A 12,526-nucleotide genomic window follows, 5' to 3' on the forward strand; every position below is an offset into this window, starting at 1 on the left:
TATTTTTTTATATCAATTGTTATTTTTTTCTGGTTTTATTTTGGTGTAAAACTAACTTGGAGAAAGAAAGGCTCATCACCTCCCCAAGAGAGTAAAGACAGGCCAGATTGTCTATGACTGGCTACATTTCCAGGATCATGAGATTAAATTAGCTCTTCTACCAACAATGCTCTTTTCCCAAGCATAAATGTGAAAGGAAGCCCAATTTCAAGTGTTTTCACCGAAGGCATTAATCTGACTTTTCTCTTGCCCTGATTTGACAGATGCTTTATGAAGAGCTATTGCTGTAGTGACTAGTTAAGGGGAAGACAAATATTACTATGACAATAGGTAAGAGGATCAGAAGCAAGGAGGAGGGAAAGCATGTTACCACCTCCGTTTGCTTTCCATGCTCTTCGTACCCCTCCTTTCACTATAGGTCCTGCAGTAGTGTTCTCCTACTGTTGCGGAGTTGCAAGCTCTACTCAGAAGAGATAACAGCACTTGCAAGCCTCAGTCTGCAACGTGAAGCGGTGCATTGCCTATTCCACCACTCCCTACGCAACCCTTTGTGCTTAACACAGAATGCACAAAGAACTCCCAGGAAATGAGGTACACATATTTAGAAACACATACAAAGGCTGAATAATAATTTGCTTCCAGCGAATTGGAAGACTTATGATACTAAAGGCATGAGACATGCCCACCTAAAACAGCACTATGCCTCAGAATTAGTCGTCTGCTCCAAAGCTCACTTTTTTTTTCCACTTACTCTTATAGACTTTAGATCAACTGCTGGCAAAAATCTAATCCCCAGTATAGCCAAGACACCCTTCAATATCATACAAGCCTTCTTCCAACAGCCAAACACACACAGCTGTTTCCAAGTGCACTCTCCAGTGTGCAAGCACTAGATTTATTCAGTACTGGAACGGTGGAAGAGGGAATATTCATTTCTAAGGAGGGAAGGGCAGGGACTGTCACAATTTTGAGCCTAGTCATCTGAGGCTTAGGAACCCAGAGAAATACAGCCAGCTTTCAGCAGATGAATTCTAACAAAATTTCAGTAAATGGGTACATTATTCATGAAGACAAAAGCCTCTGGATAAACAAACCCAGAGCTGATGTAAAGCAGCTATTTTAATCAATAAACCTGTAGCAGAAACCATCTGCACCAAGGCTATTTAAAACCAGCCATTTACAATGTAAAGGCCAAATAACAATCTGTGTGCAGCAATTCTGCTGGGTTTTATGACCATTCCCCTTTTTCCCTTCTTAAGCAATGTATTTCTGAAAACTTTCTATTTCAGTCTGACAATAGCTGCCTGTGATGAGGGGAGGGAAAGAGCTTTCACTTTAAATCTATTCCTTCTTACGTCGTGTGTACATCTCTTCAGAACTGAAAGTGTCATCCCTATTGGGATTTATTTATATATTCACTGATTATAATAGAAGAAAATTTTTAGCATGTAAAGTATTTTTTAAATAAAGGTGAGGAAACACCCTCATTCAGTAATCCTCATCAACTCTGTGACTGGCAAGTCCCCTACAGCCCCAGCTGCAAACAGTGTCTCATATCTTGCTGGCAGAAAGGCAGAACTGCTTGTTTTTCTTGTCCCTCAGCATCTACTACTTGGAGGAGAGCTTTTACTATCCCAGCTTTCCTGTCATTCTTTCTTCTTAGATACTTCTCATAGACAATGGCTACACAGTCTCACACATGTAGGAAAATACTCATCAGCGATGCTTCCTGAATCTAGAAAATTCTAGAAAAGAAGTTATTTAGTATTTTTGAGAAATCCATTCAGACATGTCCTGTTAATATGTAACGATAATCTGGAGAGCCCAATTTTTTCTAGTTCTGCTAAAGGAAGAAATCAGTACTACTTCTAGCATTTCTGTAACTTCCTTCAGCAGCCTCAATCTCTATCTGTACATTAACCACTACCTCAGGCTCTTCACAAGCCATCCAAGATACAGGAATGTAGCTTAGTGCTTCTTAGGAAAACAAGGGCAGCTCAGATGTATTCCTTGATGTGTCTCGGGCATGTCTATGTCCCTTATATTGTTCCATATCTTTTCTCGGTACTGCCTAACTTTTTATCTCACCATTTCTCTCTCCACTGTAGAATGCTTTGAATGAAGGCTTGGAACGCCACAATGCAGCTATTCCTGAAGTTGTACTGACACCCAGAGGAGTTGCCTGGGAATTGCTGCTTTACAAAGGAATAAAAGATTTTATTGCAAAATCAGACATAAACCCAAACATGCTCAAGCTTGATTTAAAAAAAAAAAAAAAAAGAAGAGAAAGAAGAAGGAGAGAGAAATACTCTAATACATTCATCTTGAAAAAAGTATCTCTACCTTGGAATAAAGGTCAAAACATGACTTAAGAAAGCTGGTGTGTTATTTACTTGAAAAAGAAGGTATTTCCAAATGATCAGCAGGATCACTGTAGGGTGATCATGGGTTGTTTGTTGTTTGTCTTTTTTAAATACTTGGCCTATCTTTCTCTTATCACCACACCAAACAAAATATCTCAGGGGAATGTAAAAGACATTAATTTTGAAGAGGGCTTGATCCAAGCTTCTTTGAAATGTTATTCTTCTATTTCCAGATTTGAATTAAATCTTAAAAATCCTCACTGACCTACATGTCAATTGTTTGATGAATTTGGGGGTCAAAAGGCAAAGGAAAGGCCATAGCTGGTGTGGCTCTAACCTTAAAAGAAATAAAGTGAGATCTAGCCACACCATGTAATACTTTGGCAAAACAACAGACTGGATGCTGTTTGAAACAGCTCTTTATTAAAAAGACCTGGAACCAGAACTAGAGGGGCTAGGTATATGGACTTAACATTCTACACAAAAAATCAAAAAAAGATGTTAGGTGCAATTAGGTAACAAATCATCTGGGCTCTTTCCTTAACAATGGATCTGTGTACTTCTACTTTTTCCAGGAAAAGATTAACCCAGAGGTAATTTTCCTATGACTTTAATGTTTTATTTTACCCAGAGAAAGGAATTATTCCAGCAATATCAAAGACATGACAGCCACCCTGCAAGCACATCAGGTATACTTTGCTTCAGAAGACACATTCCCACTTGGCCCTCAGGTTAGATGGAGATGAAGCACATCAGCTACTTGGCATCTTGAGATACCACACAAATAATCTTAGGCCGTTTGGGGTTTTTAAACAATCTAGAAGCTACCCTAAGTGGTGCGTTTGTTACCCCAAAGCAAACCAGTCACTGCTGAGAAATAGCCTTTAGCGGGTTTGGGAGAAGAGAGATTGAAACACAGGAATCCCTCAGAAACAGATTCTTGCAATTACGTTCCTATGTAAGTGGCCTGATTTTCACAAGTGCAAAGCACTAAACAACCCTCACTTGCTTGCCATCTTTAAAACAATAAAAACTTAAAAATCACCTTAGTTAATGTGCATAACACACAGGTCCTAGGCAGAGCAGAATTGCTGAGCCCCTTACACTCCTGCTACATTAATGGAGAATAAAACTTGTAATGGGAGTTTCAGATATGGTTTTGTGCTGCACTTTTAGATGCCTGGCACAGAAACAAGACTCTAGGAGTCAGGGTTACACTGGCTCCAAGCCATCTCTGGCTCTCTGATTTCAGCTTTTGGTACAATTTAGCCAGGTCCATCTGTCCCTGCTTGCCCATGGGCATCAACACTGCCAGGAACCTCAGCAAGGCTATGTATTACAGCTCCACTCCTCATGTATTTTCCTCCCTTACACACACACCTCTGTGCCAGCACTGCTAAACGCTTGCTTGGTCTCAGCTACCGAGACAAAGCTGTGGGTTTTAGTGCTTCTTTCCCAGCACAGAGGAGCAGCAGGCAAGTGGGGACAACTTTTCTCCCTCCTTATTTGAATGCTTTTAAGCTGTCAGAAGTTTCTCCTCTCACCCAAGAAATCCTCTGGCAGGCATTTTAAGAAGAGAAAGTATCTCCTACACCCTGACATTAAGCCTGCAGCTAAGGGACTCGGACACACACCCTAGACATGGAAGAGCAAGGGCAGCTCCCTGCCGAGCATCCGTGCCAAGACACACAGCCTGTGGAAGATGCTTCCAGTCCCTCAGCAGTTCCCAGGTGAACCAGAGAATTTCTCCCCAACCAAGCACACTAAACCCAGCCCGTGTTCACAAGTACTTTCTGCTTCAAGCAACATTTTCCAGAAGAAATAAACCACTTTCACACACATCTCCACCAGGCAAAACCAGCTCACCAATTTATTTTTCAAGAAGCCCTAGTGAAAAACCTCACTTTTTGTTCAATGAGTCAAGTGAAGGCTCTTGTCAAAATATTGCTTCCAGCCCCATCCCAACACACTGAACTTTGTGGGTCTAAAATACTAAATTGCAAACCTCAAAAGATGACGTATTTGCACACGACTATGCTTTGTTTCTAGCCTTTTGTTGCATGGTATTTTGATACTTTCCAGTTTCTAGCCATAGCCAAAATCCAAATGCACATATCTGAAGAATTAGAGAAAGTTAGCAAAGGTTTGACTTTTTTGCAGTTTAACAGTTGACTCAGGCCAAGTAGTAGTTCTGTGTGACAGTCTAGAGCAGTTATTTTACCGAACTACATTTATATTCTCTTTGCAAGTCTGTTAAACCAGAATTTAGGAATATGAATGGAGTACCAATAAATACAGTCTGAATGCATATTATGAGATGTCCTAGTGTGAAAGTTTGGACACACTATGTGTTCCAATGTGTGTGTGTTACATATGTACAGCACTGTGTTTCGTACCCATGCCCTGAAGCTTATTAATTTTGGCTTTGATAAGACAGCTTGGTACTGAGTGAGAGCACATTAAGAACTAGTCTCCTCTCTGAGCAGATGGCAGCTCCTTATGGCAGGGACAGAGCACATGGACACAGGCTTGCTATTCCTGTGCAATGCTCAGAAAACTAGGACTGGGATGGTTTGGGGTTTTTTCTTACTTCAACTCTTACAAATAAGTAACAAGTACACACAAATATACATATTAACTAAACCTACAAGGACTGCTTCTTTTCCAACTTTTACTGAACTGAAAGACTGTCGTGCTGGAGGATATTCATCCTATATTTATAACAGTGCTTAAAGCAAGCTCAGAAGAATACATGCTTTCTTTCTGACAATATATCACCCAAGTAAACCCAGCTAGCCCCTCTTCCAGTTCCTTTAATGTCACTGGGGGCCATAGGTCTGCTGTTTCCACTCCAAAAAGATGAAGAGAGGGATATTCACATTCAACAGTGACATCATTGACTCCATTCTCTCTTCTATCAGGCAGTTACCACATGTCTGATGCTTACAGGAAAGCAGTAGGCCCTAAAGATCAATTTATTAAATGTCATTTTCTTTCACCAAGCCAAATGGAAAACAAGGGTACAAGAAGTGACCGTCTTGATATGTTGCCCTGCCTTCTTTGCTGTGAAGATAGTTTACTTCTCAGCACAGATATTGCTTCTCAATCCAAAGGCTAAAATAAGCAAGCAGGGATGGAAACAAAGGGAAAAAAAAGGAAAAAGATTCATAAGAAAAGGGGAAAAGAACTCTACTGCTTCACTCTTGGCTATCAGCCAGAGAGGGGAAAGCAGATTTATAGCTGTTATGGCAAACCACTTAAAGAAAAGCAAGGCACCCAGCTATCTGTACTCTGCCAACATCAATTTTTATCCTTTAAACACACTCCTACAAAAAAGCTTACATTCCACATGGAAAATTCTTTTTCATCCCCTTATCTACTGGAACTATTCAGAAAGTATTTTCAAGCTAGGTGGTAGTTGACCCTTTGGTCAAGCACATATGTATTCTGTTGCTTGAAGTCATACCAAGGAGAAGAGGAGAGCCGGACTGCTTGCATTTCCCTTGTGGAAAGCAGGATGCCAGTCAAGAAGCAAGATGTCTCTAAAAAAGCCAATTTGTAGTCTCGTGGTGTGTGGGAGTGTTTTGCATGTCACTGTCTGCCAAAATAATTTGTCAGCAGGGTGAATTTTCTCAGCTGTGCATCAGGTGTTGAGATGCTACAAAAATCATTAAGAGCCCTCATTCTAAGGGCTCAGGGACAGGTGGGTGGAAAAGAGGAAGCTAAAATTCCACCTAGTCCACGCTGGGGACCTACGTTCTGAATAATAAATTTTTTGGTAATAAGTACCAATGAGAAAAAAAAACATCCTGCAGGATGCAGTACAGGATGTGTTCTATTTCCACCTCATATTGAAGGGGCAGAAACACAAACCCACCTCAGATGTGCCTACTGTTGTTAAAAGCCCTTAGCAATTCAGCACCTCAACAGCAAAGGCTGGAGACTTAAATCTGGAAGAAAACAAACACTATTTCATTGCACTCATACACAAATAAGGCCATACACATTCAAATCTAAACCAAATTCTGCTTTCTTCCTTTTCCAATTATGGTCAACAAGAGCAGAAGCAAAAGAGGATGTCTTAAAGCTCAGTATTACTGGGAGAGGGGTTGCCAAGGTGATGTCTAAGTACCAAATACTAATGACTGTCACAGATACTTTAATAAGTCAAAAAACTGATTTTTCTACACTCCAGTTCTCTGTAGAGAAGGCCAGACTTTGGCAGTAGTGACATAAAACTTCTACTAATTTACAGGGGGAGAGGTGATTAAATAACGCTCTCCATGTATTCAGCAACACGTATACAGCAACACCAGAACTTGCTGTAAGTTCATGTTAAGCAGCTTCCAGAACCATCTGATTCTCGCTGTTGGCAAAGGTCCCTCAGGTCTGGTGGGTGCAATCACCGTGGCTCATCCCCTCATATCAGGGACTGTATGTGATAACACTTTCCCTAGACACGCTTCCGTATCTTCAGACATCAGAGCAAAATGCCAGGATCTTCCCAGGCCCAGAACCACCCCTGAGATGGTATCAATATGGCTGAAGTAACGCAAAGCCTCTTGGATCCTCAGTTGAGAACATCTGTTCTTGTGTTTACCTCACAGTGACAGTCGGTACGTGATACACTCAGGATATGCCAAAAACATATCTCATGCAGGCTAGTCTTTGAAAAGATATTTTGATGCCAATATTCTTCTCCATCCCCTGTGATTTTAGCATTGTTTTCCTCTCTAAACTGTGTTTCTTTTTTCTGCAGTTGAGTCAAAGTGCGTTTACTAATCAGACACGTCCAGGAGTCGCTTCTCCTGGCTATGACAGTGATGAACATCACTAGAACTAGAGACATTGCTTGGAGAAAATGGACATGAAAGTGGACACGGATTAAGTGACAATGTGAGAGTGTCTCAAAACTAGCTACTGAATTAATGTTTGTCCAGGTAAAAGTCTTACTTACAGTTTCATGAAAATTATTTGACAAAATCATACATATTCTGTATCTGCAGCTGTACTTCAGGTTGCAGTATAAGCAGCTCCAGAAGGAAAAGGAAAACTTCTAGAAAAATTGTAAAAGCTGGGACACTCAAATTAGCTTCTAAATAGTAACAGATACCAGCAGCAGTAGCTGTCCTTAAAGAAACTTTTGAAATCCCACAGGCTGCAAAGCAGCACAGGGCACTAAGCATGATTTTTCTTTGCTGTCAATATAGAAAGAGTATGAATTTCACTAGGAAGTATTTCTGTCTGCAGTGCTAGTCTCCAGATTTTTCTTGTATTCAATGATTATACCACAAAATAAAAATAACTATCCTGTTTTTGAATAGTTCCATACTGAACAGAGAAAATAAGAGGTTCAAACTATTTCTGGAAGAGTTTTATTTTAAAAACACAGGGATCTCAGAGAAAACATGGTCCTTTTTGTCAGCCAAATTTCACCATTTTTAAGAGCCATCCTATTGTTTTCAGGCTGAATTTTTTTTCTGGATGGCAAGAAATGAAGCTTCAAGACAAATTATTCAAGCAATGCCAAAATTCTGCTAGATTTTCATTGCTACATGGTAAGTTTTCAGGGGAATAGGAAAGGGCAGAACTAATATATTTTCAAAATCACTGGCACATGTCTTCAAGATAAAATTCCAACGGAAACCAATAATCATTCCCTTTTGTCCCCCCACTGAAAATCTCCAAAAACAATGAAGGCAGCTAAAACCTTTAAGTATATGGAGAGAATTAGTATTCGCAGCAAGAGCATAAAGTACATGAAATTCATTATTTACCACACCTGGGCACTAATTTTTTTAAACAGGTGCCTTGTTTGTCAGGAAAATCTCCAGAAATTGGGGTAGGGAAAGATTTACATCAGCAACTGAAGAAAAAAAATTGCTAATGGTGGATAAATTGTAGCATCTATCTGGAATGTGCACATGATTTTAAGCATTGTGATTGCATCACACTGACAATAGTGAAAGCTTTCAAAACACAGGACCAGACCCCACACTGAGATGCATCACTTCTTCCCACTCAGTCTCACTCAGGGGACTTGCTTTCCCTCAAAACAATTTCTTATCAAATTGCTGTTTTCTTATAACTTTTTTTTTTTCTTTCTTCAAAGTACTTTCCCTATTTAACCCACATTTACCTTTTCCTGAATCATTGTCACTTCTTCTTTGAGGCCATGTCTCCTTTCACTAATACACCACCCCCACCCCCCTTTTTAATATCACTTTTCTAGCTAGAGGTAGAGAGCTGCTTAGGCAAACCTTTCTCGTGCTCTACTTTAAGATAGTGAGAGTGATGCCTTGCAAGCTATATGTAAAAGTATCTAAAACAACAGAAGAGGAAGAAAGGACGAGTTGAGCATAAACAGACACTGCATTTTGTATGTTCTAATACTATTTTAATGACTACAAAGGACTGTACAGTGAAGGTGACATGGCACTCATGAAGCCTCATCTGGGATTTTAAACGATGGGAAGTAATTTGTACAGGTGTACAAGTACCTGGTTAAAACACACGTCACTTGTGGCTTAATCTTATAAATACAGCTTGAACTAAATCCAAACCATAAAATTAATTCAGATTTTGCTGTCAAAACCACACCAGGGCAGACTACTCTGCCTATTTAAGAGAAGATGCTGAATTTTCCAATGCAAAAGTTTTGGGGAAACACTTGAAGTTTTCAAGTCTTCACCAGCCTTTGAAATTTTAAAGGTTCACTGTCACTAGGCAGCTCCTACCTAGCATGTTCAAATCCTGAGAATGACCTCTTAATGCTTTCTTAACTTTCATTAAATGAGTATTCCTTCTCCTTCTACATGCAAGCTTGCATCCCTGGATGCTCTTCTCACCTTATACCACACAAATATTTAAAAAAAACACCCTAAACCACCTTGTAACATCTGTACTGTCACAATGATTTCCCAGGCAATGATCCGATTCTTGCGGCTGAGTTAAAATGCTTGGCATTTAGCCTTTTTTCTTCTTCCCTCTCAGGAACTAGGTTATTATTGCTTCATAAAGCAGTGCCTGTGTGGTATTACTAGCTACTTAATGTCTATTTAGTGTAAAGGGCTGCATTCACCTTCCAGCCCCTACAGGCATTTTTTTCTTCTCTCCCTGACAGGACCAGATGGCATTCTGGCCAACCTTCACCCACCCTTCACAAGCCATGCACTCTATTCAGACAATGCAGCTAGCAGCTTTGGAGACACATTACTGTCATAACTGGACAGATGCTAGAAGAGTGGTTGTTACTGCCCCAAACAATGGGAAAATTAATGACTTCAATTAAAAGATGTAGATTAAACCTCTGCCAAGGTATGGTCACCTTTTCATTTTTGTATGCTGTTGTGGTTTTTATTTTATTTAATTTTCCAGCTCTCATCACATAACAGGGTGACAAACACATAACCAGAAAGAGAAATACATGGCCAACAACGAATGATTACAGCAGGCTATGAGGGAATGGTCATCCCCATCTCACTACGCCATCTGATCACAGGATAAATCAGGACGATGAACCCACTGTTCAAAGGAAGATTCTAATTACATGTTTCAGTGGAGTCAGCCCAGAATACTTAGCTTTTTCAAGATCAAGCACCAGTAGTGCAAGTAATAATCTTCCCACTGTTTTTGTGTATGCATGCACTGTTCACACTAATTTGATGTTCCTGTTAAGCTACGAACTGCCCCAGCTCCTGGTTACTGCATCAAGACACTCTTTCATATCCTGCTCACTCCACACATTGGTCACACATCAAAGAGGCATCAGAAAGGGAGCAAAACATGAAATACCATTAATCAAAATGCACCTGAAAACTAACATAAAGCTCACTTAATTAAAAACAAAAGCATAAATAATTTTCTCTCAGAAAGACTACTGCCTCAAAATGATTACATTCAAATTACTCTTCACCCCAACACCTTGTGATCACAAGAAACTCCAAAATCTTAATTATTTTTAGATCAGCATTCAACTGCCCCAACTGCAATAATATCTTGCTTCCTCTGCTGCCATCCCCCGCCTCATTTACTACACACCTTCCAGCTTGGTTGCAAATAAACCTACTTCAAAGCTTGCCCACCAGTGTAATGAATAATCTGCATCAGCCCAGAACTCCAGACTGGAGAGAAACAGACACAGACCCTTTGCTCCATGCTCTTAATCCATCTCACTCACTCTTTACCTACGTGCACTCCAAGTTCTACTCCTTTTTGTTATTGCCATTCTGATTTCCCTGATATCTGTATGTCCCCTGGGCTCCAAATTGCCAGCTCCAATTCCCTAACCCTGCTGAGAGGTTCCTGCACACACTCCTTTTTTGCTTCTACTCCTTTGCTTCTTGCAACTTCTTTTCCTTGTTCCTCTATACACCTTTTCATGACCCATCTCCTTTTGATCATGACTGCTGCTTACTTCTCTTTTCTCCTTGGTACTGGAGATCAACTGGTGGGCAGCACAGGCCCTACTCCCTCAGCCCAGTGGGCAGCTCTGCAACCAGGATTAAGTACAGAGAGCATAGCTCCTCCATGAGCACATGCAGACAGATATTTCTGAAAGGAAAGCTCTTGAATCTGAGGTGTCTCCAAAGTGCATGAAAACCCCACCATCAAGGCAAACTCAGTGGTATGTTTCTCAAGACAGAAAAAGGCATCGCCCTGGTATTATGGTGATACTTTATTAAATGTCAGGCCTCCAAAACTTCAGTCTGATGAAGTTCATTCCACTAAAAGCACTGAAACATCTCAGGAAAGAACTGCTGGATTTGTTTATTTTGAAGGAGGTAATTTAAAGTAGCACACTTCCCACAAATCTTGCCTTCAAAACTAACTTTAATAAAAAACTTTTACTAAAAGAAAAAGAGAAAGAATCAAAGACTGTCTTGCCATGAAAAATTTCAGCCAAAACAATTAAAGTTTAGAGAATCTATAAAGAAAACAATTCCTTATTGTAGGCAGTGACAGGTACACTTTACTCTAGGCACTGCTATTGACTTTGCTTGTAATTAATAAATCTACCATACATAATTGTTCCAGCTAAGCAAACATTTTCACTCACACTGATGTAAACAAAATCATTCCTCTTATAAATTAGAAGTTGGTCCACCTGTTGTCACCATCTCTCCACACTGCCTAGAAGTGTCTAAACATCATTTTTCTCTCAGTTTTGCCAGCTCCAAATTTCAGGCCTTGCCATTCTAGTCTGTGGAAAAGGGAATCTGAATTCACCATCCTTCACGCTGCAATGAGTATAAAAACAAGAACTGATCCAGAATCCCTCAGCGTCATGGGAGAAAACCAGGTGAGTGTCTCCTGGCAGTGCTACCCAGATCACCCTTTCTTACCACGACTTCTCCTTCTCTGCTAGCAGTTTCCAGTTTGCTGGAAAAGTTTCCAATTTGTAGCCACGTGGCTATGCAACCTTCCACCCAAACTGCATTTGCCCTGGAGCTGTACTTGGCAGGCATCTTGCAGCCCTCTTCCACACACATCCAAGACAGAAGGACAAACTGAAACAAGGACCACATGGTCACTACTTCTAATTTTTCTATACTGTTTTATAGTGATCCAGATACAGTAGAACGAGAAACAGAAGTGGTGTACACAATTTTACATTATGTACTTCAGGGGAAAAAACAACCACAAAACACTAGAATTTTTCAAAGCCAGCAACAGATTTCAGACAGGTGCTTCCCATCTAAACTGGTAGCAATTATGGATCTACTGCTGGTTCTGAAAACCTAAAGCGAAAGGACCAAAAAGCTGAGAATCACTTCTAAAATAGGCAAGAAGAATAAGAGACGCTCTTACACAAATCTAAACATGGCAAGCATGATTGCAGTGGTAGAAATCTCTTACATGGGGGAATTATCTGCAACAAAAACACTGTTTAGTCATCTACACTGACAATAGTATCTCTGGTTCAAGATTTTTGCCTACATCTTTGAAAGTAAGCAGCAAATGTAAAGGTTTCTGCTCTACAGAAGAAGTTGCATCAGAGCTACCCTAAGGGTGAGTGCCTTGGTCTTTCTCACAACCAGTTGCCATGAAGGCTCCCTTAGCTCAGGCATCCAAAATAACCTATTTACTTTTGGAAACTTGGATTTAGATTTATTAAGAGTGCAGGGTGCCACAGAGAAAAAAAACAAAGGCAAGCACATATA

The 12,526-nt window shown here is 40.2% G+C and overlaps 1 protein-coding gene across 7 annotated transcripts in view; it reads right to left on the bottom strand.

Moving 5' to 3' along the window:
* Positions 1 to 12,526, bottom strand: part of DGKI (diacylglycerol kinase iota) — a 178,614-nt gene that overhangs the window by 37,155 nt on the left and 128,933 nt on the right. The gene's annotated exons all lie outside the window — the stretch shown is intronic.

Source organism: Athene cunicularia, assembly GCF_003259725.1.
Source record: "Athene cunicularia isolate RWA chromosome 1 unlocalized genomic scaffold, athCun1 chr1_part2, whole genome shotgun sequence".
Taxonomy (NCBI): Eukaryota; Metazoa; Chordata; class Aves; order Strigiformes; family Strigidae; genus Athene; species Athene cunicularia.